Below are 7,579 nucleotides of genomic sequence, written 5' to 3'. Positions count from 1 at the left end.
TAAATAAAGGTAAAAATTAGATTAATGCGTTCATTATATTATCGCGCGATACTAGTATAGCGTTAACGCAGCACGTTAACGCCGTTAACGGCCCAGCTCTAATATATATATATATATATTAGGGGTGTAACAGTACACGTATCCATACCAAACCATTTCAGTACTGGACCTTTCTTCTGCGCGACTTTCACTCAGCTGATCCGTGAAAAACTAAAACGCACAACATACTTTTGCTGAGCTCCTGTCCAGTCGAGCTGCTGCAGTGTTTAAATCCAAAATATTGATAAATCCTCTGCCATTGTTGTGTAACATATCATCTCTTCTCTAGAGTCTTCTTTCTCTGCTTCATGTGAAGTTAAATCTACTCTAGAAGTGAAACTGAAACTTAAAAAGCGTACACCGGTTGTCATGATCGGAGCTCGAGTCTGCCAGATGAGGAGCAATAAGCGCGGCTGGCAGATCCCGTCATCCGACGTCGCAGTGTTAAACTGCCTACCGAGGTACGACGACGCTACCTGAAGACCAGCTGTAACTACCCCTGTTTATGCTTTCCCTAACCTTCTGTTTCTTGTGCCCCAGGACTTCGTTCCAGCGCCCTTCCATCCTGACGTCTTGAGTCCCAGCGTCCTTCCACCTTGACGTCTCGAGCCAAGCAAAGAGGACTCCTGCTCGCTCTCAAGCGCAAGACCTGTGTCCTCTCTCTCTCACTGCCGACAGCTGCACTGAAGTGCACCTGCTCTCATTCTTCTCCCCCCCAAGAACATTATAACCTCCGTGTTGTTCACATTCCTGTTTCACATTCCTGTTATACTCTGCTTGGTTGGGAAGAATAATTAAAGAACCCTAAAACCGCTCCATTCTCTCCTCCTGTGTTTTGCTATTGGGCTCCGCAAGAACCCCATCCTCACAGAACACTGCGACCATGATGTCGGACTCAGCAGCACAGGAGGCCGGTGAATGGAGCACCAGCATCCAGGCCACCGTCAACGGTGTCCCGCTGCAGAGCCGCAGGGCCACTGAGCAGGAGCGCCCCGTTAATAGTGTCCCGCTGCAGAACCGCGTAACCGACGATTCGGAGCCCATGGACCTCGACCGCTCTCGCCTTCCTCTCCGCGAACGCCGTCACAGACTCAGGTCAGGGGCATGTCTGTACTGCGGGCAACTAGGCCACTCCATCGCCTCATGTTCGGTTCGCCCAAACGACGGGGCTCGACTGTGACGCTGGGCACATGCACAAGCCTTAAATTTGTTCCCAGTTCCGGTCCGAATATGCAATTCAGTGCCACGCTTTACCACAACGGTCAATCCCTCCCTCTGTCCGCGCTGGTCGACTCGGGCGCAGACGAAAACATCATCGACGCTGGGGTAGTGTCCCACTACCACATTGCCACCGACGCCTTACCCATTCCCCGAGATGCCCACGGCCTAAACGGGAAGTTGCTCTCGCAAATAACACGCCACACCACGCCTCTCCGCCTTCAACTCTCCAGGAATCATAGCGAGGAGATCCGTTTTCACGTCACTGATTCCCCCCATAACCCAATCGTTCTAGGCATGCCTTGGCTAAAGCTACACAACCCTGTAATAAATTGGCCAACAGGCTCAGTCACGAGCTGGAGTGCTTACTGTCACGCCTCTTGTCTCCGGTCGGCGCGGTCACCACTGGGAGCCACTGGTTCTCCCGTTCCCAACGAACCTGTTGACCTTTCGACTGTTCCTCCAATTTACCACGACCTAGAGGCTGTGTTTAGCAAACAACAAGCTCTCTCCCTACCTCCTCATCGCCAGTACGACTGTGCTATAGACCTGCTCCCGGGAGCCCCGCTCCCCGCTAGCCGCCTGTTTAACCTCTCACGCCCAGAGAGAGAGTCTATGGAGAAGTACGTCCACGAGTCTCTGGCCTCGGGCATTATTACCCCCTCCTCCTCTCCTGTCGGCGCAGGCTTCTTTTTTGTGTCCAAGAAGGACCACTCCCTTCGCCCCTGTATTGACTACCAGGGTCTCAATAACATCACGGTTAAGAACAAGTACCCCCTGCCTTTGATTAACTCTGCTTTCGAACCCTTGCAAGGCGCCACAATTTTCTCGAAGTTGGATCTCAGAAATGCCTATCATCTGGTCCGCATCCGGGAGGGAGACGAATGGAAGACGGCCTTCAAGACCCCGCTCGACCACTTCGAGTACAAGGTGATGCCTTTTGGGTTGACCAACGCCCCTGCTGTCTTCCAGGCCCTTGTCAATGACGTTCTCCGTGATGTCCTGAACCGCTCTGTCTTTGTCTATCTGGACAACATTCTGATTTTCTCCCGCTCCATGGAGGAGCACATCCAGCATGTCCGCCGGGTCCTCCAGCGCCTACTAGAGAACAAGCTGTTCGTCAAGGCGGAGAAATGTGAGTTCCACGTGAGCGCAGCTGGGTCTCCCGAGGGATGATCCTGGACCCTGAGGTCGTCCCGGATTTTACATCGCCGTCACCCGGACAAGCCTGGGGGCCCGCCAGGAGGCGCCCGTCGAGGGGGGTTCCTGTCACAATCGGAGCTCGAGTCTGCCAGATGAGGAGCAATCAGCGCGGCTGTAAGAGATCACCTCATCAAGCGTTCCCTACTTCAACTGGCAGATCCCGTCATCCGACGTCGCAGTGTTAAACTGCCTACCGAGGTACGACGCCGCTACCTGAAGACCAGCTGTAACTACCCCTGTTTATGCTTTCCCTATCCTTCTGTTTCTTGTGCCCCAGGACTTTGCTCCAGCGCCCTTCCACCCTGACGTCTCGAGCCCCAGCGTCCTTCCACCTTGACGTCTCGAGCCAAGCAAAGAGGACTCCTGCTCGCTCTCAAGCGCAAGACCTGTGTCCTCTCTCTCTCGCTGCCGACAGCTGCACTGAAGTGCACCTGCTCTCATTCTTCTTCCCCCCAAGAACATTATAACCTCCGTGTTGTTCACATTCCTGTTTCACATTCCTGTTATACTATGCTTGGTTGGGAAGAATAATTAAAGAACCCTAAAACCGCTCCATTCTCTCCTCCTGTGTTTTGCTATTGGGCTCCGCAAGAACACCATCCTCACACCGGTGGGGCCGGGGCGGTAGGCAATTAATTTACTCAGTGGATGCCTGAACACAGAATGACACCGGTATCACTGACTACCGCGGCAAGCCTAGGTGGAACTAAGTATAACTTAATAAAAGATCATTATTTTTAATAATAATAATAATAAATATATAATAATTATTATAAATATATTTTTCCTGTTGTACGGAACTCATACTGAACCGTGACCCCAAAACCGAGTTACGTACCGAACCATGGCTTCTGTGTACTGTTACACCCTTAATATATACTGTATATATATATATATAGTATATATATATATAACTATATATATATATATAACTATATATATATATATATTAGAGCTGGGCCGTTAACGGCGTTAACGTGCTGCGTTAACGCTATACTAGTATCTCGCGATAATATAATTAACACATTAATCTAAAAAAAAAAAAAAAAAAAAAAAAAAAATACATTTTTTTTTACCTTTATTTACCCAGGGTAGGTTCGCTGAGCACATTATGCTCTTTTTCAGGAACGCCCTGCTTCACATTCACACAGTTCCATTCACACCTGGGAGCTGCCCAGTACAACCACAGTTGACACCATTGGCCACTGAGCAACTCCACTGGAGCAGTTGATTCAAGCCATGTCACATAGTTCAAGTTTGAAATGATTCTTTTTGTTTTGCTCCTGAGTGCTAGATACTGTACTGTACTGGTAATATTATTTATTTGTGTTAACTTCTGAATAAAACAACTTATTAAACACAAGTACATCTTATTGAACATTATTTTGATATTTCATTACCAATTATCATAGCAAAACAGCTTTTTCAAACAGTCTGTAATGCATTTTGGAAACGGGAGATGGGCTCATGGTGTAATGGGCCACCAGGCCTAAGAAACATAAGGAGGAAAGAAAAAGTAAGGACTTACTTCTGGTCATTATTTGGGTAGAACACACATATTTTGAATGCCTTCGGCAGGTTTTTTCTTTTTTTTTTAGCCATTTTAATCTAGATTAATCTAGATTAAATCCAGGATTGCAGATAGATTAATCTAGATTAAAAAAATGTATCTATGCCCACCTCTAATATATATATATATATATAGTTCTAATGTATATATTAGAAAAGCTGTATAGAACTAATGTATAGTTCTAATGTATCCAACAGTCCATACATAGTTATATATATACTTGTATATATACTTGTATATATACTTGTGTATATATATATATATATATATTTATATATACCTTCTTACTGTCTTCTACTATCATGCACTCTTCCACTAATTAATGTCATGGTTTTTGCTTTTGTTTTGTATTCCTGTGATGGACAGCTGTCAATCACTGGACTCTGTGGTTAAAGGAAGACACCAACTTTTGGGGAAATTGGCTTATTTGCCATCTACCTTGGGGTTAGACAAGCAGATAAATACCCTTTTCATCTCTGTGCATGCAGTATGAGTAGGGAACACCCGCACTGTTAGCCTAGCTTTGCGTCATTCACTGGAAGTACAGTATAGGTTCCTCCATGTTCCCAACAGTTACGAAATACACTCCAAATACAACTCCAAAACGTTCCTATAAACATGTTGTGACCTATGTATTTACCACGTGGAGAAATAACATTTTAAAATGAGACATTTTCTGTTTCTAAGCAGATACATACTCAGATTTCTTTTTTGCTGAACCATTGCTCCCTGGGCGCAGTGATTTCAAGCATCACCTCAAAAGCCCCGTTGTAACTATAAAAAAACGGTGGCTAAACAATGAAGACACTTTTATGCTCTTTTCTTTGATCATAGACCTGTTCATATAACCTGAACTCCTGAGTAAAAAAAATAGTTACCCTATGGCAATTCTTCACATCTGGTCAATGTTAGCATGGTGTTATTCACTGTCAAAGATGGAAAGAAAAATATCATAATAATAATTTATATTCTCCTTTGGTTCATTACAATGTACTCAAGCATAGTAACAGACACAATATTTCTGACACTGGGAATACATTCCATGAGGTCCATAGATGTCCCTAGATACAGTACATGCAAATGGTCCTTGTAGAAGTGGAGCAATCTTCCATTTACTTGGGTATGTACTTTTAGGTGAATTTTCAAAAAATATGGCTAGGGCTTAAGAGGTTACCAAATTGTATTGCTGATTCTTATCTTGTTTTGTTGAGCCTATATGCATTTGCTGATAACTGTTTTGTCGTAAGCTCGTCGTTGCTGTAAATTAAGGTAACCTCAGTGTCTCACAAGTTGAAATAAAGGTTTGAAATTAAATTAAATGAAAAGGTGCTGTAAAGGATCAATAACAGCATTCTCAATTGTCTTCTTCTGTTTCGCTCCCAGGGGAACGCTGACAGCCAGGCCCCAGCCCGGGTCGCCAGACCCCCAGAATACTCTGACACCCAGAGCCAGCCGGGCCAGCTGCTGTTCTGTCACTCACTGGATCAGATGAAAGACACGTTATTCCACAGCATGGTTCCTACCCTGGTTGTCCCCACACACTGGCTGGCTGGGGCAACACGGACAGTGGAGAATGGGGTTGGAGCTGCATCTGGATCAGGGAGCGGGACTAGATTTGAAAGTGGGTTTGGGACAGAAGGGAAAGGTGAGACGGGGTTAAAAAATGTCACATTAGAGACAAATGCTGGGACAACAGGCGGACATTGGTCCAGATCCAGTCTAGATGTAACCATGTCTGACATAGAGAAAGCTCTAGAGGAACAACTGCTGCTGCAACATAACTCAGATGTTATGACCCGGACCCTGCCCTCCAGCGCCATACAGGAGGAGCAGGGGAGAGGAGGAGGCCTTCGACAGGGAAAGGGCATCAGGTTGACTCCTTCATCGTCAGGGAGTAGGTATGAAGCCCATTCTCTTAACATGACCTGGCGTTCGCCAATAAGATAACGATAGGTTATGTATATAACCTAGTTATATGAGTACTGGCTGAGCGTCCTGCTCTTCGCCATCGAGATGTACCTCATCTCCAGTACCTACTGTACTTCATTAAACGAATAAACAAATGCACCCAGCATCTGACCAGGCCCCGCCCTAGTGACGTACTATAAAGCACTAGGCGTGGTCACCACTCGCCCTTCCTCGGAAAACAGTTTCCATCAGAAAAGTTTCCCAAAGGACCTCAGGGCGCGCTAAGAGCAGGACGCTCAGCCAGTACTCATATAACTAGGTTATATAAATAACGTTATATAGTCGTACTGGCGAATCGTGTCCTGCTCTTCGCCATCGAGATATGGGGACAGAGCAGACGCGAGGACCGACAAATGCACCCCCTGAGGACCCGAAAGCCCACATCAGGGGGGAGGGGAGTCCCGTCACCCCTCCTTCCTAGTGAAGAGGGCGCGGCAGTCAACTCCACCCAAGTGCGAAAAAGAGGGAACCAGAACCTCCTAAACGCACAGCACAGGCGGGACCACGTGTGACACAACACATTGTGGTCCACACCCACACACCCCTGCTACCCCACCGAAAGACGGGAAGCAGGAGAGGTTCCAGACCTCAGAACCGCCTGGGAGACAGAACCCCCGGTCATGTCCATGAGGTAAAACCTTACGAAGGGACCCGGTGAGGACCATGAAGCCGCAGCAAAGATGTCCTCCACCGAGGCCCCTCCTAACAGGGCGGCAGAGGCCGCCACCCCACGAGTGGAGTGCGCCCTGACACCCCCAGGGGGGGCCAGCCCAGCCAACGTGTAGCAAAGGGCAATGCCCTCGCACAACCAATGGGACAGGCGCTGTTTCGACAGTGCCTTACCAGCGTGAGAGCCACCGTAACAGATAAAAAGCTGATCGGTAGCCCTGAGGCCCTGAGTACGGCTGAGGTAAATCCCCAAAGCCCGGACCGGACATGACAGGTGAAGGCTCGCCTCTAACTCACTAGCGTGAGGAGGCGGATGAAACGCCTGAACCATAATATCCCTGGAGCGGAAAGAACTCCGGATATTTTTCGGCACGAAGGCTGGATTAGGCCTCAGAGTGGCACCGCTATCGAAACAAATAGACATACACTCAGGCCGCACCGAGAGAGCACAGAGCTCACCCACGCGCTTAGCGGAGGTGATGGCCAGCAAAAACGCAGTCTTGAATGACAGCTGTTCCAAAGGCGCTTGCTCAAGAGGCTTAAACGGGGCCTTGGACAACCGACCGAGGACCTATTGAAGATCCCAACTCGGAGCCAGAGAGCGTGTCACTGGCTTAAGGCGCCGAGCGCCAAGCAGGAAACGCTTCACAAGAGGGTGGCTGAACAACACAACGCCCTCAAACCCCTCATGATAAGAGGATATAGCCGCAGCATATACCCTCACCGTCGAAGCCGACAGTCTATCAAGGAGAGACTGAAGGAAAGTAAGGACAGCATCCAGGGGGCAGGACACTGGGTCCCGGCCCCCCACCTTACACCACTCTTGGAACATACGCCACCTACCCGCGTAAAGCGCGATAGTGGAGGGAGCATGCGCATTCCGGATGGTGTCAACCACAGAAGGGTCCATCC

Source organism: Notolepis coatsorum (assembly GCF_963971535.1).
Source record: "Notolepis coatsorum genome assembly, chromosome: 14".
NCBI lineage: Eukaryota > Metazoa > Chordata > Actinopteri > Aulopiformes > Paralepididae > Notolepis > Notolepis coatsorum.
This window is presented reverse-complemented; position numbering follows the sequence as displayed.